A 22,704-nucleotide genomic window follows, 5' to 3' on the forward strand; every position below is an offset into this window, starting at 1 on the left:
ACAACAATTAATTTACTATAAAAATCCTCCTTTTCCGCTCCTAACTTAGAAAAGACAAATCATGTAAAAAGAGAAAGTCAAATCTAGATCTACCTACCCAATATTTTTTATGATAGTGTCGTAAAAGCTTTGAAGCAAAAACTTCATGATAAACAAGTACCTATGGTATTTTATTACATCGTTATTCAGAAGCATATACACATGAAATTTTTGACAGCCTTGCTTACTCGACTTGTCGCGGACATTGGGGTTCCCTTGGCGCTCGTTTCATCAATGTTACAAGTAGGTTATCTTGGCAACCCAGGCGATATAGCGACGTGCCTTGTGTTAAACCTAATATGAATACTATGAGACCACACTAATTAATAGCTATGTCAGATTTTAAAACAAATCAACCGTCGATATAACGTCCACAGAATTCTAAAAACTTAAAGACGGTTGTACTTCTGTTGCGTCTGTTGTATAGTGATGTGCCTTATAATTACCACATTCACTCCTCTCAAACATTCTCTTACATTCATTAATTAAGCTTGCCATCCCTGAAGTGAACAAATCGCAATACGGAGCCGAGCTAAGCATGGAGTTTAGCATGAAGAGCGTGTGCCGCAACGGTGAGTATCGATACAGGCCGGTGCGCGCGCCCGCCGGCGCCAGTCATAATTATATGTTTTGTATTTAATTAGATAAATAAAGTATGCTTACCTAATTCTCATCAATTGCTAACTCATATTTAAAGATCGACCTTTCGGCGCATGAATAAATACACGTTTGTTCAAAACTGATGAAATATTTATATTATGTATAACGTTAATTTATTACTGCCAAAACTTTTGTCGAAATTTGTAAATATATCCCTACATTATTTTCGTATTATTTGTTTTGTACTTCAAAATGCTATGAAAACTTTTTTAATTATGAAAATTGACCTGAAAAACATTAATGAATGTTTTCCACGCTCGCAGTGTACCCATAACCTAAGTAATCGTAGGCCGAGATGGATGATCTGGCATGTCTCCACGAGCGATGCAATCTCACGCTATTATGTCTTACAGTACAACATAACTGTGGTATAATGCTTCCTTACAGTCAAAGCCGTGGAATTGAAGTCGATGACAGTCAACAGAAGCATTGCACGTGGAAATTGAGGAATTTATGGGTATTTACGATGACTTTCAAATAATCTACGAGTGGAGTTTTAAATGAAATTATACGACGCAAATTGACTTAATTGACTAGGTGCCAATCTAGTAAGGTAAATTTGAAGAAATGTTTTGTGAAAAATCTTAAGACCAACTCTCGCGACATTACATGTGAATGTTCCAGCTTCAGGCCTTTAAATTCTTTATACAATGACCAATTCCTGGAATTCCCATTTGGTGTGCCATAAAACACCAAAATAGAAAATTCTTGCTTCGTGAGAAGGTATAGTGATGGCTCAACGCGGTGTTGTGGGTGTAAAAGTATAAATATCGACCCTCGTACTCGTTTTAGACCAGCTCAATGTCACTGGCATCGAATGATTCATGATATTTTTACTCATTTCGTTATTACCACAACTAACAACCGAGCTGTCTAAATGATACCTACATGTACTTATCGCCGGGAGAATAAATTAGAAAAGGAAGGAAGCAAACATTTATTATTCTATTTGTTTTCTTGTGATTAAATTTTGTCCTGGGTCTCAGAGGAATTTTTCGTTTTTCCTGTTTAAATTTTATTTAACGTTACAAAATATTAGCAATTGTGTCGACATCCACGTGTAAACTAGGCAGATTATACAAAGATATTTTTTTTTGCGAGCTTAAATTTTCAATGGCAGCTACGCTTGATTGAACTTCTATTGCAAGTACTCTTGCAAAAATGCACGCAATACCGTAATACCTACCTGCTTAAAAAGCCAAAACATTATTTCTTGATCGTTATGAATCTCAGCGATGTGAAAATAACAACAAATTACGACCCCGATTGTGCAAGAAAGCAATATCGTTTCTAAAATACATCGAGTGGAGCTATTACCGTCTGGCCAGGCACTTGGGCACGCTCTGCCTGTTTCATCCACAAACGCGTCCGTTTAAGACAATGCTCAGAAAAGAAACTTTTATGTTTCCAGATCAATAACCCTTTGATGGGATGCGAGCCGTTGACACCTGAATAGAGAATGAAGTATCATCAGTTTCCTTCATATATTCTATTGGTGACATATTGGTGATGATCTTAATTACTTTGTCGTAAAGGGTTGACAGACGACACTGTGTTTAGGGAAGCAGCTCTAGGCATTTCCAGTCTGTATTTGAATATGGGCGGCGCAGATAGGATTATGTTAATGCTAGTTCACGTTTAGTTAATTCGGGCTTTCAAATACAAGTGTTTCAGTTTGCAGAACGTATTGATCACTACGTGATTTGGAAGTCAAAACTCATGTTCTCTGAATAAATCAAAATTGTTGGGGAACGCACACAACTAGGAATATTATTTTCCTATATGTTCTAGTAACGGTAGAAAAAAAATAGGAACTGTCTAAGAGATCAAATGGCAAGTGTAAACTGTTTGTAATTTGTGGTATGAGTGTAAATGATGGCATTTTAAAAAGCACATTCAATTCGTGACTTCCATATTTTTAGACCGACCGAACCCACTTGAGAAAGTCACGTTAGCAGCGGAGGAATGTTAATGGCGACAGCAATTATTATGTAAGAAACATGGAACCTATGTGACCAGGGGTAATTGCTAAAAATTTAGGCAGCCTAATCACACATGTTAAGGTTCCGCGCATGACAAAACTAAGCTGCAGCAGAATTCAGGAAGTCATTACAAGCTCCTCAGTTTATAAATGTATTGAGAGAAATGTTTTAGTTATTGTTATTATGTTTATTCTTTAAAGCTGTACATAAGAAGGTGTTTTATTTTAAAAGTATCGAAGTTAAGACATTGGATAGCCGCCGTGTGCTAGTGAAAAAAGTGAGCAATCCGAAAATAAAACTAATATTAACCTGTCCGATTCGATACGCAGAATCACAACTCATATATTAGGTGTTTCGAGAGGATTTTGACTATTAAGGGCCATTAGAGGAAACAACTAAGCATGATGTGGAAATTAAATGACGCACGCTATGGTTCGCGTGTGGGAACCTAGTTATTATTGTACCAGATATGTAGTCGAAAAACAAATCCCTCGGAGTCAGATGACCGAGATGTTAGATTCATCCTGCGAGCCTCTTTCTTATTTCTTTATCTACATAATTATGGGATAATACTCGCGTCATTCTCGCGTTACCTTCCTTCCTAAGTTTTCTATTTGATTTAACGTGTCGGCTGCGTTTTTAACAGCGATAAATTATGAAAATGCAAATATGGATAGATTATATAACGGATGGGGTCCCCAACAAGCAATTTGCTATTTATCATTAAGAAACAAGTGCCATAATTAATTTTTACTTAGTTATTGCTTTGTATCGAACGTGAGTTCATTCTATTTATTATAACTACAAAAGAAGTTTAAAGCTTTATAACTTTATAAGGTAGTATTTGTCTAGATATAGGACACATATGCATGTTTTACCTCTATGTGTTGGTGTGCTCAATTATTTACACGGGTAACGTAAACATAACTTGCCTGTAGTCTAGAAATCAGTAGATTTAGACCTTTTCATACGTTACAACTTAATGCGTAAAGTAGTTATGTCACTGGCTTACTAATTAACCGTATTTGAATAAAATAATTGTATTGGTCTTTTATGAATGGACAGAAGTAATAAAGTCAAGAGGCGTGTGCTTGTACGTGACTGCCGGTGAACAGCGGCGAATAATAACTAAGCTACCAACCGTAACTTATTCATTACACTCACTATAACGAATTTAATTTTGACGAACGACTTTTCCGATCAACATTTGTTACTTCGAGTCGAGGGTGGTTACAAAAAAAAAATCGGCTAAGAGCATGCTCAGTGTAGGGATAGGTAGGTAGTTACCAAACTGTCAGAATAGGCTAAACGGGGGGGATTTATTAAGTATCGTGTACTTACATTACAAGTATAAGAGAGTACCTTCGCACCGCTTTGTACGTCTTTATGCTAAGAGAAGACTTTGCAATAACTCAAAAACGGCTGATCTGATCATATTCGCTACAGTTTTCATTGAAAGTATTTATCAAGCTCTTGTTTTACGATTTTTTTTTCATATTTTTTAGAAGATTTAAAGTTAGAGGGGTGGGAGTGTATTTTTTTTCTTTTGGAACGATTATTTCCGAAAATATTCACTATAAAAAAATCGTTGTTGGAGACCCTTATTTGTTTTAGACCTATCCAACGATACCCGATGAAAAAATACATTTTTATGGGAAATAACTATGTACCAACAAAAAAAAATTGCAGTTTTTATTTGACCATTTTTTGGTCGCCATGCATGATTTATGTATCCATACTAAATTGCAGCTTTTTAACACTGACGATCACGGAGAAAAGCCGCGGTCGGACAGACAGACGAACATGGCGAAACTATAAGGTTTCCTAGTTGACTACGGAACCCTAAAAAATTAGCACACAATAAGTGTAGATTACACCGATGTCTGTGGGAGTAGAAAAATTGATTCGCTTCGCTCAATACGTAATAGGTTGCGGATCTCCTATTTCGTGTATTTAAACTATTTTAAACTCTGCGATACAACGAGGAAATGCCGCCAGCATCCTTGGTACAATGCCTCAAGGACCTATTTTATATTTAAGCTAGTCATAGTAATGCCTCTGTATATTTATATTGATGTAAATTAGACATTATAATTTTCATAATATAAAAAAAGTTTAAACATGCGTAACATTGTAAATTATCTAACTAAAACTGGTAGATTCCTGTGAATAAATCACTCTCAATAAAAAATTCAAGACAAGTAATACTTATTAAGTATAAGACAAATAATACCCGCAGGCGGGCCATCATCACAACTAATCTACATAAAAATCTTTCTTCAAAAAGTAATCTGAAGCATAATTTTAAAAAGCTGTATGTACAAGAGAAGTTTATTGGTTAACAGACCGTTTTAGAAGTGCGGTATTATTACCTCACTAACGCATTATTTATGTGAGACTACACCTACGCGGGTCAAAGTCCTGACCTATTTTAGTCCTTGTTACGAGCCATTGATCCAGCCTAGTCTAGTCTAAAGGGTCGTAGCTATTGTATTTATATGAGAAATAAAGCTGTATTTTTCATGGTTTCACACTTTTAGTAAACGATCAGAGTTTTATTTCCTTAGATAGGTAGGTGTTAATACCATTTTATTTTCGATCATATTGTAATATAGATGCATGTTGGATGTGTATTGATTCATTTTTACTATCAAAATTAATTTCTACGCCAATTGTTGGGTGTACATAACATGCATTGCTTCTTTAGAAAACTATTGAGAAACCCTAAGGTGGCTTTGCAATGTATAAATCGAAAATAAATTACCGCTTGTATTTATGATCGATTAACTGTGCTCGACATCAGAAACACCGCATTGTAATTCAGGAACAAAACGATTTTTAATAAAGCTCAAGTGCGCCCACGCACGCACAAGTGAACGGCGCAGTCCCACGCCAGCGCTCTCATAACAAACGACTCATAACTTACGCAGCCTCTTAGTTTAACGATTCTACAACTAAAGAGAGATCTTTAATGGCTAAGAAATAGAGACCAATTTTTAACGTAACTGTAAGGGACGTATGAGGTTTGAAGATAATAAGCAATGAGGGAACTGTCAGCGCAACGAACTAGGAAAGCAGTGTAAACTAATAAGGATACGTAAATACGTATGTACATATGTAATTAGCATCTTCGCGTTTCCGTTTGGGCGTAAAGGAGCTGGCATAATTGAAAATATATAAGGCGAAGCTTAAAAAAACAGTAGGAACAATAATGGGTGATTAATTATTCACGCTGACGCGCCAATTGGGTAAAAAATAAGATTATTAATCACATGGGATGCAAAAATGTAGGAACTTGTAATGGGATCAGCGAGTTGATATAAAAATGTTTTAGAGAAAAAACAGGAACCTGTGAAAAATGTAAAGTTAGGTAATGGTAAGCTTTCGATCCAAATTAGTTATCTTCGTACATTCTATAATTAGGTATTTCATTTACATCCTAAAAGGTATGTGCTAGATCTTTAAAATGAAAATGAATATTCCAAATGCATTATTTGACATTGTTAAATTGGTGCCTCATGTAAAGTTGAAATGAAACCTTATATATAAAAACAACCCTACGACATTAATAATTATAGTTAAGCAGATTTACTTATTAGTGTCGGCAATATATTGGTTTGTGACGGAAAGCCTAAAACTCCTAAGTTTACGCGTGTATAGTTTATATCACAATAACAGTATATTTTCCAACTTTTTGATGGTACGTTGGAACAGCGTTTGAAGCTCACCGTGTGCGTACAAAAGGTGCTATTGATATCGACGACTACCGATAAAATGAAAGGCTTCATATCATTTTACTGCCATTGTATGTGGTAACGTGATTATCATGCCAATTCGAACGTGCACTTACGTCTAAATCTAACCGATATTAGAATGATATTGGAATCACCAGTTAGCTGTCCTTTGTGCGTTTATTTCGCTCAGACTTGTCCGCACAAGTGTTAGTGCGAGCGACACTCCAGTGTAATGAAATCTGGAGATCCAATACAACTCAGTATGCGTAATCGCATCGCTGGTCAATCGTTCCAATCAAGCCTACAATGTTTGACATCTATCTGGTATCCTGTGTCCAGCAAGCGCTAATTGAATATACATTTTTAAGCTTGCGTTCGGAATTTTTTGATTGCTGCAATTGTTGATTTTATCTCATTGGTTTCGGGGCGAACTGTGTAGTCATCTCACTCCAGAACTGTCATTATTAAAATAATTTAATTGAGAAATCGGCACTCATCGACTGATGTTTTTTTGGAAATAAATCACTTTATAAAAGCCTCCAGCCCACAATCGATCTCGTTATAAATATTAAATGAAGTGTCGAGTAATCTGTATCGTCTTGCCTTATTAGACGGTAATTAGCAGTTAAAAATTCATAGACTTTGGTTGACCTTTCTATGGATTTATCATTCAGACAGATTCAACAAAGTTAGTTTGGTGAGTAATTTAGTTTACCGTACCTACTTAAATGTTAGTTAAGCGTAAACATACGGCATTCAAATAGTTTTTTATTTAATTTTTTCGCAGCAAAGGTAAAATGTGAAGAAATTAAAATTATAACGTTGGTATGGTTAGACAACAAAGGGCCTACCGCGAACCACGTTCGGCGTGTTGCCTCCCTGTCACACTTACGTACGAATTTACAAGTGCGACAGAGAGGTAACACGTCGAACGTGGATCGCGGTACGCCCTCTGATCCTACTTTTTTACTCTTCCGAATGCGGATGAAACTTTTTGGAAATCTTTTTCGTAGTCTGTTGCGAGTTAAAAGTGCATATACAAAAATTACCTTCGTGTTTGCAGAAATTATTTTGTCCAGTGTCACATTATTTTTAGACAAGCTGCGAAGTGTGATAGTGCTAACGGTATGAAACAAGCGGCAGATTAAGCGATATCCGCTGACGGGGCAGAAAGCGGGCGGACGAAGACGAATTAGTGTCATGAACACTTTATTCTCGCTATTGTGCGGTAAACTGGCCGTTTGATTTACCTACTTTCAGTTATTTGCCATACTATAATATTACACAAATAATATACTTAGGTGAGATGCATTTAATGTGTCTACTAGAGGAAAAATAAATGTTTACATTTATCATAGTAAAGGGAGTACCTGTTTTGCCTAGTGAGTAGTGACCCTGCCTAATAAATCCGATGGTTCTGGATTCCGAGTCCGTTAAGGGCATTTATTTGTGTGATGAGCACAAACATTTGTTCCTGAGTCATGGGTGTTCTCTATGTATTTATATATTATATATATTGTTGTCTGACCCACAACACAAGTCTTCTCGAGCTTACTGATGGGCTTAGTAAATTTGTGTAAAAATGTAATAATATTTTTTATTTTGTGTATTTATCATATTAACCGACACTCACAGACCAAAGAACATATAGATATTATTATTGCTCATCTATTCGAGCAACAGGGTTAACCACCCTAATAATAATTAAAATATATTTTACTTTTATATTCATTTTATAAATAACCTAAACTAAGATTTTAAATAAATAAAGTAAATAAAAATATTATCCGCAGGGCAACTTGTGGCGCGCTGTTGGGGAGTAACGACCCTATGGACCCAAGTACTCCCGAGAGTCGGTCAGGGTCTCCGTCTTCGGTGTGTCCTCGTCGGTCGGAGTGGACCCCAAGGGGTCCAGCAGGACTCTCAGCTCTGGCTTGCCTTAATTGGCCGTCCAGAGAGGAATCGTTTGAGCTAAATGCTCCAGGGGTGGAAGTGAAAAATTGTATAAGACGCGAGTTGGCACAGCGAATTTTATCATCAGCCACTGGCTAGAAAGCAGCGTACACCTCTCTACACTCCTGAGCCGCTCACATCGGTGTGGCTACGGGTCGTCTTCACGACGGCAGTTTCCCCTGAAACTGGGCCCATTCCCCATTCCCATCTAGTGGGCGGCCAGTCACCGCCTGCCTCGATAACTAGTTAAAACATTGTTATTGCAGGTGTCCGGACGTCTTTGCAATAACCCAGTCTTATTGTCCACCCAAATTTCAATATATAGACCGTTATAGTGTTCACTTTTTCTGCAATAGTCCCAATGCCTGCTGCGACCGGTTCATGGGTGTCTATTGTTGCACCTGGGAATGGGTTCCAGCACGCGTTCTACATGACATTAAAGCTCTCCAAGGGACCTCTACGTGTTGGATCTATATCCCCACGCAAGCTGATTTATAGGCCGGCATTTATAGGCCCGTGAAATCCACTAGGAGATACAATGATAAAAATATGTCCACGGAAAGCCAGGGCTATTCAATCGAACACTTATGTTAATTTACCTACTTTTCAATATGCGATTATTTAATTCTAACAATACATATTATACAAATTACGGTCATAATTACTTCATTAATTCTCAGAGCCAACAAAGTTGTTATCGGATTACTAAAACGGCATTGTCAGCTCTAGTGGAGCGAGTGACCTCACCCGGTCAATATCAATGTCGTGAAACCTGCCTTCTAATAGTTCTAATGACCGCGCGCTGAATCAACTTGCATCTACTACGCGTTTGTCAATGGACATAGCAGTATACAGTACTGGCAATAAATACTATTCTATATGTATATTACCTTTTATCGCCAAGAAATATTTTTTAAGATATGTGTTGTTGAACGACAACTACAAGTTAAACAGAAAGTTTGATATATTATGGTAGATAGATGTTGTCTGTTAGGAGACTTACTTAGCAACTAGATGAGTAGCTACATAAGTATATATAAGTAAAAGTAGGAACACATAGTTACGAAGGCACAAATAGTGGCAGAAATGCAGCGCCGGTAACGTTTGTAACATTCAAATTTTCATCGAAGAGGCTACAAAACAAAGCTGGACCCGCGATATGTGTAAAGAGTTAGACCAAGCTAAGTTGGCAGCGAGTTTAGCAGCCCAGACTGTGAAAGTGTTATTTTAAACGTCAAACCTTTATTAAATTATGGCGTTTGAATAACGCGCACAGTCTGGGCTATCAAAATCGCTGCCAACATAGCTTGGTCTAACTCTACCTTATCTTGTACCTTGCATGATACTAGAACGAATATTAGAATACTTGCTGCGACAACATTAGCCTGCGTTTGTAGCTTTACCCGTTTCTCACTGGCCATGAAGTTAGATAAAACCAGAAAGTTTAATGGCGTTATTCGCAAATAATCAATGTCTTTATCTGTCATTTTGACATATGTATATGTATGAAAGGGATAAAACCTAAATGAACTAATTGAGGCTTATCAAGTTTTATGAATAAGGGAGTAGATGGTAGAATACTCTAAGCGAACCTCGATGCAAATAGACTTGACTTGATTCAAATCCTTCGCCTTATTATTCTGAAGTCCTTATTCTTAGTTTCTTTAGTTCATAACCGTCTAGACGGATTGAAGTTTGTTTGTAAACGCCCGGATTGACCCGAGTCAATATAGCTGACGTCAAAGATCCTTTGCGTGAGATTTTGGAGGATATTTGTTTAGCTAATGAAATCTTATGAGTTGGGCAAACGGCCGCAGGTTGGGGTTATTTATTTTCACACGTGTCTTCGTTGAAGGTCAAATAATATAAATAAATTCTGACGATTTTAGTGCAGACCGTCGATTTTGTCGGTTATACAAAAAAATCCTACTAACTCGTCTTTTTTTCTCTTTACGAAAATAAGACTAGTGTGTTGACTATTAAATTGCCAAGCGGGCCCCAGGCTTCCATGAGCCGTGGCGAAAAAGTCGGAACAACGCGAGGTAGATGACAATTGATTTGCGTCAATTGCATTCGGATCAATACAGGTAAATGCTTTATGAAACCACTCGCAGAGCTTAATGCAATAAGGCATTTCTGATTCATCTTAACAACACGGTGACTGTCCTGTTGGATTAGATAACTTACCACCTGACTGATGCCTCATCCCAGGAAAAGAAAGTTGGAGATGATGATTACGTTACATAGCCTGTGGGTTTTTATCAACCGCAGTCTAGGTGAAGCGACAGCAGACAATGCGTTACATAAATGTTACGTTAAGTGTACCACGTTATTGAATGGTAATCGCTCGAGAATAGAACTTGTATTAAAATAATACAAGCTAACAATCATACCGACTTTACATGTGCCTTGTCATGACGATGTCAGGTTTTACACATAAGATAATCTAATGGATATAAAGATTGCGAATTACATGTTTCTGCCCGGACAGCTGACAGTGTGACCATTGATTATCGTGAATGCGAAAACTACAAAAAAAAAACCATGAATTTTTTAAATTGAATTATATGAAAGTTTTTAACTGTATTTAATGGCTAATTGTCATAATAATCTAGAATCCTTATATGTTTTTATACTAAGTTTAAGAAGTTCGTAGTACTTATTGATAAATGATAGGTACCTTTTTCATTGTTGTAATGTAAGTTCCTATCATAAATAAAAAACGAACCGAGAATCAATTTGAGGGCTTTTATTAGCGCTTGCTACCGGGAAATTATTAGACAAACAGATTTCTAATCGTTTCCCACCTATTATGATGAAGCCCATTGAGTAAATTTGACCTAGTTCGTGAAAAGCTTCTATCAAATCAAATTATGTAAGTTTTGAAGTAATAATTTCGCTGGCTGCCACTAAGATAGGCGGCCAATAAAAGCTATGATGAATTATGACGCTGTTGGTAATAAAATGTTTAAAAAAAAACTTCTCTTAATACGTTGTTTTCAATAGAAAAGTATGAACTTTTCTAGTTATAATATCCTTCTAAATTTCGTTGTATTGTTATTGGAGCAAAATATTTACTTATTTACTTTGCATGGACCACGCTAAATCAGTTTCAACTGACGATAGGCAAAGACTACACCAGCAATGTGAAATTAAATAAATAGGTACCATATCCTAAATTACACACTTGGTCAATACAATTTAAACTATTGTATGCCCATTTGGATAAACATAAAATGTGCCTATTACTATAGAGCACGCGGTTGGTCAATAGCGTAAATTAAATTAAGGACTAACGAGTTGGGAGCATCGGGGTAGCATTTGAAACAAACCGCAACCTGGAAAAGTCTAAATTAAATCCCCTTTGTGTCACGTTGAGTTAGAAATACCGACCAAATTTGTATCCGACCGAGTAAGAAAATCGGGTGGAGCTGTGTCAGGGCTCGCGGCCCTGGGATTTAATGTGAAGTATCAAGTCTGACCAAGCTAACTCAGTTTGCAAATGACAAAGTGTGTCAGCGTGATATATAAAAACAAAATAATGTACTAGATGTTTTTCATTCACTGAAGTAAGTTCTAGTTGTCTTAGGGAAGGGAAAAATATTGGAAACCCCTGCGCTAAGTCATTGACTTCTTAAAGCGACACGGTAGATTATTATTTCATATCCGACCTATACTTTTCTATTTTACTTGAACTAAGTAAGACTATATCTCGCACGTTATTGCTTAATTACTGCCATTCGTATTCAGTGCCACCATTTAGCGTTAATAATGTGTGATCATTCATTGTCATTGAGTAACTCTCTCTAGTAATGTCACTTGGCACGGTTCGCCTAACGAATGCAGGCACAGGCGTGGGTAGCTCGCATTGTTGCGTGGGAAAACAGCCCAATTGTAGCCACTTGCTTCCCATCCTCCACTATGCATATACATATGTATATTGTATGTTTAAGTAAGCCACTAGTGCCCAATTGTATTGATGTTTGGAGAGGCACGTGAACTTGTAATCTAACGAACTAAATGGGGTTACTTTACTGATGCAGAGATCAATTATTGATCGACGCATATATTTTAATTATTTTTTGTACCGTTTCTTTCAATAAAAAAACTGCTATTTTACAGTAATTTAATGCTTGACTTACTTTCCGATCCCAATGCTTTTGGTTTTCAAGCAGTTATCAAAAGCCTAGCTTTGTGAAAGCAATCAAAATCGACCGTTTTCTGTGGATTGCTGTGTTGTGTAAAGATTTACGATTTAACTCTCCAAGGTGTTAACCGTTAATGTAGTAGTGATGTAAATATTTAGTCGATCTGTTGGCAACTACGTTATACGTGTAAAGCCAAGGCGTTGAGTTTAGCTGAATCTTTGATAAAACTATTAGCGTCTGTTTCGTTATTCATTGGGTTTCCAAATCAGCTCACAACAACAAACGATACAGAGGAAAGCCAACATACTAGCTGCGGTTGAAAGCGCTCGTCTGTATACCTAACGTAAAAGCTTTTCCTCTGATTTGATATTACAATCTGTTTTTCATAAAAAAACTTTTTTACAAAGCAAAGCTTTCAGACAAATTACAGTTATTGCAAATGAACAAATATGTATCCCTATGCTAACTTAAATACGAGTACAAATCCTCTCTAAATTTGCTCACATTTCAAATGAAATAGCTTAGGTTTCTATTTATATATATAAGTTTGCATAATATAGAATCTATATCGAGCTTTCATTAACCCCAATACTCGTACATAGATAAACAAACTCTGTTGTTTTCAATAAATAAATACTTACCCATATTTATAAACAACTTATACTGGTCATTTACAGATGTACTGCATAGGACGACGGTTTTGCTAATATTTACGATTTCATCTCTTTATTTAGCATGATTGTTATTCATAGCCGAAGAAGGGGCACATATCTAACTTTAATCGCATAGTGTAATAAATTAGCCGAAACAAAAACAGTTTCGTCGACATGGAAGTGGGTTATTTTAGATTTAGATTAAGGTTAGCGATAACGTAAACCTTGCGGTGTTCGACCGAATTAATGAGCATGAAACCACGAATGCCGTGGAACTTGGTATGATACCAGCTATCATCCTAAGATTAGTTTGTTATAAGTAGTGACTATTAGATAAGCGCCATAACAAAAGCGATGCAATATTTTTATAAACCGTACGACAGGCGAAGTAACGTGTAATACCTACGTCAAAACAAAAACGCGGTGAATTTATTATATATAAAGGTATCATAGAATTAGATAAACATGGCTCTATAATTTAAGGGAATATAATAATATATTACACTCTTCTATTTTAAAACTGACCTCCATTATTTATGCTTAAAACGTAACATATGTATCTCATTTGTCAAGAGTCAAGACCTCGATGAATCACGTGGAATTTTAAATTTCTGACGACCGACAAGGCAAAGGGATGAATCAGGATTCAGGAATGTGATGATCAATGTCGTTGTAAATAAAAACATACGTGTTTCTAGCAAAGATAAACCATTTCCGCCAGTAGAAAAGGCGGCAAATTTTAAAAAATTAGAAAGTTTGAATTTGGCGCGTTTTTTTACTGACATTGTGGATTTGCCAGAGTATAGGACTCGACAGTGTCTAAATTGTAGATTTTTTTTCGTTGAATTTTGATTTGAATTTATTTCTTACTTAGCTAACATTTTTAACAGTTTTCATTACCTCGGTTAACTAATACAGTCACGTCTGAAAATATCAATATGAAAAAAGTGCCAAAATATGTATACACTACTTTAATATTTTGGCACTAAAGTCGCGTATACATATTTTTGGCACTTTTTTCGTATCGATATTTTCAGACGTGACCGTACATATTATCCAGTTGATAAGTTAAAAGCATTTTACACAACACAACTGTAATCTGCTCACGTCTAGTTTCATAATCAAATCAACCTAAGGGTTTAAGAAGGAAATGTCAACGACTTCTTTACTTTACAATCGTTGAGCAACACCGGATAATTTATTTTATTAGGCAATCGCAACCATAAGGTACATTGTGAGCTTTACCTCTCTGTGAATAAAGGGAATGTACGAACTGACATCGAGGAGATCATGATGGACTGGTGACCATATCGGAGACAGGATAAACAGATCATCACTATATTTAAACCGTGCTGTCAGATGTTCCAGCCAAATTTCATCAATTCTGAGCCAGACCAGATGGCGATATCGCTCGATATAGATTAAAGAAAAGGTGGCAGAACTGAGTACACCTAGATTATATTGATATGACACGTTGTTCGAGTATTACTGAAAAATTCAGGGAGCGGCACGAGGAGTTCGTGTTCCTAGAATATTGCCTCAATTGGTAATATTGGCACAAGAGACCATCATGTTCTCGCTTGATTGTATTGTTTTAGTTAATTTTAGTTTTGGACACTTAGAGACCATTACACCTCTAAGATTTTATTTTATTTAAATTTTATTTTATTTTAATACCTATTTTAATGATTCTGACAGTTAGAGACCTTTACATCTCTAAGTCAATTTAAATTTAAGTTTGTAATTTAATTGTTTTTATAGGCAGGCATACTCCTTACGAATATTATGTAGTCGCGTATATAGGGCGCTATGCCGTGTTTAACATACAAGTACAAACATATGTTGTATCTCACATTTTTTTTTAATATATTTATATTAATACAACCCGGCAGCTTGAACTTGTCATGCTCGCTTAATAGTACATTACGATACGAGTGGCGATAAATTAAAACACGACCGAAGGGAGTGTTTTAAATCGACACGAGTTGCGAATTACCTATTCGCACATGTATCGTACAACGTTTTACAGTACATATGGCCCTTTAAATGTTTGACACAGTAACGTAATATGCTAATTTGCGCACTAGTGCGGTAAAGTAGCATCATATGTACTGTAAGTCTTTACTTACGGTGGCGTCGTTGATCGGGTCACCATTTTCCCGAATGAAGGTTGAGGGAGGCGATGGGTGAGATACGCGTCATACTCGTGATCGTGAACGGGTGCTGTTTGTGGAGACCGGTCTGTTTAAACTTACGAGGGCTACATGTTATGTTATAAGTATGTAACTTTACTTTTGAGTGGCATTAACGTGAGACACTTCATTCGGTTCTTGTCTGATTTAATTTCTTATCTTTTAATTATTTATATAAGAATTTAAGTCATGGAGACCCTCTACATTTCTAAGGATAACTTAATGTTTTTTTATTTATTTTATCTCTGACACTTGGAGACTTTTACATCTCTAAAGAATTTTAGTATTTGTTGGTTTCATTTTTATATCATAGTTTTTTTTTGTGTAATTTGACATTTAGAGACAGTATACATCTCTAATAAAGTATATATTATTTCATCGATTCCATATGTTTTGTAATTTTTATTGTTTTTAAAAATGGACATGTAAAAGTGCCCCTGTGGCCTATTTGCTGAATAAATTATATTTGATATTTGTTTGGTATCTATTGCGTTTAGAATACGAGAAGTTCGACTTCAGCCACAAATAAGGATAAGATGGATAATGAATAAGTAAGTTTTCGTCATTGACATATATCTAAGGACGAGCCTTACGGGCACTAAGAATGGTGCTAGTTCAGTGGTGTCACTCACGAATTCGTGAGTGACACCACTGAACCAATCGTGCAGTCTCGTAAGGCCCGTCCTTGGATATATGTCAATGGTTTTCGTACAACGGGTACTTCGTATAGAAAGTGTAGCGGCGTTGATCTGATAGATCGCAGAAAAAAACAATGAAGCGTTGGAGCGCCTATCGCGAATGATTCTCATATAGAGCGAAGAAAGTAATCGCCTGTCAAGCAAGAGCGATAATTTATTGCTAGTCAACATCATAAAATCTTAGTTATTGATATTGCTTTCTTTTCGTATTTGAGTTAGTAACAGAGATGCGGAGGTGGTGGGGTATCGTTCGAACGTCTATCGTGTTGCTATTTTATTTCTTCGTTATATTTTTCTGTTTTTAAAGTACAAACTTGGGTAAATCGAGTATAATAGTAAGTACACCAGAGGTTTCTTAACAAAATCGCAATGAGTAAAGGTGTTTTGCCGGGCCAGCATATGGCCAAGTTTAAAACTGGTTGTTTGACTTGCCTGCCCTTTAGACACGCAGCTGCGGTACCAGATTTTAAGAAAAGGATTATTTAGGGTTCCGTAGCCAAATGGCAAAAAACGGAACCTTTATAGATTCGTCATATCCGTCTGTCTGTCCGATTATGTCACAGCCACTTTTTTCCGAAACTGTAAGAGCTATACTGTTCAAACTTAGTAAGTGGATGTATTCCATGAACCGCATTAAGATGTTCACACAAAAATAGAAAAAAAAACAATAAATTTTGGGGTTTCCCCATACTTAGAACTGAAACTCAAAAAATCTTTTTTTCATCAAACCCATACGTGTGGGGTATCTATGGATAGGTCTTCAAAAATGATATTTAGGTTCCTAATATCATTTTTTTCTAAACTGAATAGTTTGCGCGAGAGACACTTCCAAAGTGGTAAAATGTGTGTCCAAAGTGGTAAAATGTGTGTCCAAAGTGGTAAAATGTTGAACAAGATCTAGCAAGTAGATTTTTTTAATACGTCTTAAATGGTACGGAACCCTACATGCGCGAGTCCGACTCGCACTTGGCCGCTTTTTTTTTTATTTGCTGGGGATGGAATTATTTTCTAGTGCATTATTGGCATAATTGTGTTTAATAGCTACCAATACGTTTGCCATGTTCTTATTAATACCTAGTACCAATGTAGAGAGAGAGAGAGAGAAAGAGAGCTGAAATAAAACTTTATCTCGAGCCAAAAAATGAGTTAAATAAACCACAAACTAGCTAATGTAGCTGATGAGTTGAATATTAATCATTTATTTTACAATTTTTGCTGCCGGAGAGCAGCTCTATCATATGTCCTAAACCATAGAGTTACTTATACATACTATGCCTTAAACAGTTTATTGAGAAGTTTTCTCTATGACATTTATGCATCAAGGCGGTTTGTTTACAGAGGGCGGTAGGCCGCGAAACGCGAAAATCGAAATTTCGTTCTCTGCCTCTTTATCGCTCGAATATGCAAAAGTAATAGAGAGGCACATACACATACCTAACAACACTTCGATTTTAGTGTTTCGCGGTAGGCCCTCAGTATGCGCTAGAGGCGCCCCCTACGCAGAGTTTTGCGTAATATTCCCTATTCTTCCTAAGGTTTTGGAAACAAATGATAGGTACGTGTCTTCTACCGTAGGTACATATTTTAACCTCTAGTATCTTGATCTCCCTCAAAACGTTACGGTGGCTGCACAAAAGATCTGTATCAAAACATATAACACATGAGATGGATAATGGCGTGCAACCCGCATGTACCTGCGTTCCCAGTTCCACTGCCATTGTTGGAGTTACAAAAGCGGTCCGAGGTCGTCCGCGCAGGTAATCCAGCGATTGCTACTGTTCTGACCTGGCTTGAAGTAAAGGTTTGCCTACTTCGAAACAAACGAATTCTATTCATTTATTTAATGATATAGGCAAACGAGCAGATGAATGGCCTGATGTAAACGATTACCGCCGCCCATGGACAGCGGCAACACAACATGGGGTTTAAGTTTAAGTGTGGCCTTTAAGATGAGAGTATTTGCCATAAATTTAGACATTGTGTCATAGGTAGGTTCTAAATAGCCCGCACTCTTGGCCATTTCGTCGGTGGTCAGTGAATTGCTCGACACTTGGCTGCTTATTGGTAATAAATTGGTAAGCCTTATGGCAGAGCTTACTGTGATCGTGTAAAATTGTCCTAGGTAATATTTTAAAATACCTAATATTTTAAAATGTCACATTTCGGTTATTGAAAAGTTCAGTAGCAATTCTGTCGGCGAATGCTGGTCAACCAGCTATCAATTAAACTAATCCCTTGTTAGTGTTGCCAGGCGTAATCGTACATGTACGATAATTTGGGCTCCGGTACGATGTACATTTCAAAGAGCATTATCGTACGCATAAGTACGGTAATTTCAGCCCTTGGACGAGCCACCCAAAAGTCTAGTATTTGAAGCAAAATATGACACTTTCCCTCAGAAATAGGCTTAAACTAGCATTGCATTGTTGAAATTTTCTGTAAACCACAAATATAAAAACTTATTTCTAGAGATGCAACGAATATTCGGCCACTATTCGGTATCCGGCCTATTCGGCCACAATTTCACTATTCGGCCGAGTACCCAATAGTGGCATAGTATTACTTCATCTTAGGTAAAACTTCTAGCCCAAACCTACTAGCTATTCGGCCGATGGCCCCGCCGGATATTCGGTATGGCCGAATACCCACTGTTCGTCGCAACTCTTATTTTTGCGCAATTTATACGAAAATTGTGTTTTATTGATTATATATTGGAAATTCAAGCTTCTACCGTCTGTTTAATAGACGTAGGTACGATAATTTTTTCAACGGTACGATAATTCTCTTCCGCACGCCTGGCAACACTGCTTGTGACGACACTACCAAGGATTAGTGTGGCCATTGAATGCTGATTGGCTTACAACGTGTTATTTGTTGTGCCGATTTGTTTCATTCTTCGAATCCATTGGGTTTCAAGTGGCCGTGACAATAACACAATTTTTTGTACTGACAACACAAAACACAACAGATGTTGGCGCCCATGTTCCGAATTCTTAAAACTTTTGTACTGTCAAACTGTCATCCCATGTCTCGTAATCATTCGATTTGAACAAATTAGTGTTAGTAACTGGCAATCAGTCTATATTTACTCGCTTGTTTTTTTTTGGCATTGACATTGGGTTTGTAGATACATATAGATACCTAGGTAGGTAGGTAGTTTATCTAGTTTTTCTGAAGATTAACCGGACTGCACTTAAAGAAAAGAAAAAATCCTACTCATGACAAGGCATGGCTGGCCTGTTTCACAATTTCCAAGAAAGTCCTGAATAAAGTACTTGCCAGCGACGAATAAAGTCATCGTTGGCGTTTCACAATCTTCAAATAAGTGCTAGAAAGATGTTATGCAGGAAAATTTATCTGGCAGTTAATTTATTTGTTAGTTAGCTATTCAATACTTTACCAAGTCTTGTCCAAGTCTTGGATGTTGTAAAACAGGCCCTTTGAACTTTAGCCTCTCCAGTTGCTAAAAAAACAACATTGACAGAACAGTAATTCGACAGCGAAGTTTGCAGTTGTTGAATCTTGGCTTTTGTTGAAAGGATCAGGCAGCTTGTTGATCTAAATGCTGATGGGCTTTAGGTCCAAAATTACGGTTCCTTTTGTTTACATAAATATAACCCCAGAATGGATGTTTCTCCTTTGTTCTGCCGCCTTGCGCTTCATATCAAAAGTCACGACGGGCCTGTTACATGTAATAGACTAGGTCAGATAAGGAATTGTGCAACGTTTCTACATTGTGACGTTTCTTGACAGTTCTTGTGTGTTGCTGATAAGCTTCCTATACAGGTAAAGTAGATTAGAAAAGCGGTAATTTCTTATGAGAAAACTTACGTTGGTATTTTGTCTACAATATCCAGATCCAGTGGCAATCAATATGCAACTGAGTATTAAACCGCACAGCACGAGCTCTCGGTTCGCAGCTGGGTATCCACACGATTATTGATTTGCATCCTTTGCTTCACCACAAAGACACTTAGACGAGTAAATGTCCAATAACAAACTCTCGGACCGATTCCTCCTATGAATGGGCCGATTATGAATTTCACTTGTCAATAAGCCACCAGCAAGTAGCTGTAGATAAAACGCTTTATTGTCACTGATTTGTTCGAACACTTGTCGTTATCTCGCTTTAAACGCAGCGTAGGCCGTGTTATATCACTCATAAATCGTATTGATTTGATAAGAACGGTTTTAAACAATGATGTGCATAGTAAAAACAATGCAATGTCGAGTGGCGCGACGACCACGTACGCCGTACGTGCCGCCCCGCCCGCGGACACCTCCAGACTGAAGTGACGAGAAGAGAAGCACACGGGCCACGGGCCGGAGCGAGCGAGTAAAGATCGCCTTTCGGCTGCATTCGCGCGATATTCGCAGCGATTCTACTTCGGTACCCGGCGAATCAACTCGATGGGGATTATTCGAAACACCATGCCGTAGCAGTAGCACAGGTGGGTTTGGGTTTCAATTCCACGGTTGTGCCAGATTCGCTACCGCACCGCGTGAATTCTTTCCGAATATAAACGATAAGTAATGGATCGTCAAATTGTGATTCGTTCGGTATTTTCTTTCATAGCATTTAGATAGCTACGTCGAAAATGTTTATTTGTTTTGGAGAATAAAGAGAAAAAGGGATCGATGGCAAATATATTGATTCGGGAGTTTGGGTCGCGTATAAAGCAGTACATAGGTAATCTTTATGATAATTTGAATACTTATGTGTTCGTGTTTAATGAAAGGCCAGGCCCCCACTTTTTCGATTCAAGTTACCCAATAAGGCAGTTCAGTGAAAAATAATAAAACATAAAATGTATTTAAAGAAAACAGATTAAAACACTGTTATGGATCTGTGAATTGGAGTGAACCGTTCAAATGACTAATTCAAACACTTTTTGAGGATCTCAAATTTTGTGTCATGTCGATAACCTAAAGGGCCCTCCACACTCGTGCGCGAAGCCGCGAACGCGAGTGTGGATGGCCCTCGCGTCGATTTCGCAGATTGTTCACGCCTTTGCGCCTTATTCCCCGTTTTTTGTCGGTATTTGGCCCGCGTCAAAGGATACGCGAAGCGCGAACTTGCAAGACTCCACACTCGCAATCGCTTCGCGCCGCGATTCGCTCACGAGTCGGTTAGTCTGTTGTCATAACCTTCTATGGCGGCTACTTGGTTATATTGGGTGCGAACTTGATCAACCAAAAATCAATTTGGTTCAGTGCAACCAGTTTGAATCAGTGCCTTGCCGCAAAAACTGCGAAATCGCCGTGAAGTTGTGCGAGTGTGGAGTCAACATCGCGGTATGTTCGCTCCGCGAAGTCGCGCCGCGATTCACGCGCATAGTCTGGAGGGGGCTTAAAAATAACGAAGATAAATAGCTAAAACCAATTTGGTTAGTTAGCCATACAGTCAGCATCTATCGAATGCAGGCCTACAGTAACTATTTTAATTTGTTTTCTATTATGTTTGACCCGAGACTGAACACTGCTTACAGCGAAACTAATAAAAAAAAACTTAAACTGAATGCTAGGGGCTCACTCTCTTAAAGAATGGAATGACTCAGGCTGGGGGTATAGTTATTTGTACAACAAGAGAGCAAAGTTTGATATTTCTTCGAGAGCTTGTTTTGAGTCCCGTGCAAGCGAAAGATTATATAATAGCTTCACGAGCGTAGCGAATGAATCTAATTTAGAATCTTGAGCGTAGTAAGGGACTCAAAAGCGCACGAGATGTAAATAACTTTGATCTCGTGTAGTACACAAAAATTTTCACGTCATTCAGCCATCAAAAAATACAAACTGAAAAATGTAATCCAGACGGACGGATCACTATTTCAGTCATGTTTTCTGAAGGTATTCTAACGATTAACTGTAATTATCGCAATAAAACAAAACGAAAGAAATTTCAATAAAATAATACGAAAATAATGAATGTTCGTTAACATCAATTGACAGTTCAATCGACAACTTTTTTTAAAAATATTTCACTACCTACGCAATCTATGGTGGCGCCATTAACATCGCATTTATCTTCAGCCTGTCAACCAAGCTTTGTTATCCTTAGAAGGACAAGAAAACAAAGAACAGGTACCTACCTAAGTATTATAAAATACTAAATAAGCCTATAAAATAATAACAACGTTTTGTTATTTTCGCTTAAAATGTTAGTACATATTTTTGATAACTATATGTATCATTAAGTTTATGTTGAAGTTATTTACTTCGATTGTGCGTCTGAAAGTTTTGTTATTCTGTAAAAAAATATGTAAAACTAATATGCTAAGTAGTCAGTAGACATTTAAGAAAGCGAACAGATTTCAGCATTGGGGTTATTAAATCCATAAAAAAAATACATGTGCTTTTGATTCTATGATTAGAATAATGTTCAAATCAATTCGATTTTAAATATAGGCGGAAATAAGTTATTTTCCATTCCATTGGCTTTGTGAAATGGCACACATTTCCCCTGTGCGCGGAATGTTTACCTGCTCGACCACGAATCACTGGAAAAAATGCATTCTGGAGATAAGGTTGCAATAGGGTTGTTTCCATCTACAAATCTTAGGGCCGAATTGTATCCCAATAAATTATTTTGGATTATAAGAACATGTTAAACTACTTTTAGGGGACCTGTAATGACCATATTTTTGT

At 37.2% G+C, this 22,704-nt stretch overlaps 1 protein-coding gene across 1 annotated transcript in view; it reads right to left on the reverse strand.

Annotated features, from left to right (window-relative positions):
- The window catches only part of LOC133523654 (ADP-ribosylation factor-like protein 4C), an 83,568-nt gene extending 63,035 nt beyond the window's left edge, over positions 1-20,533 (reverse strand). Inside the window, exon 1 of the mRNA XM_061859327.1 lies at positions 19,891-20,533. The gene's annotated coding sequence lies outside the window, so the exon portion shown is untranslated. The remainder of the gene's footprint in view (positions 1-19,890) is intronic.
- Between the last annotated feature and the right edge of the window lie 2,171 nt (positions 20,534-22,704).

The sequence above is a fragment of the Cydia pomonella genome, chromosome 12 (genome assembly GCF_033807575.1).
Source record: "Cydia pomonella isolate Wapato2018A chromosome 12, ilCydPomo1, whole genome shotgun sequence".
Taxonomy (NCBI): domain Eukaryota; kingdom Metazoa; phylum Arthropoda; class Insecta; order Lepidoptera; family Tortricidae; genus Cydia; species Cydia pomonella.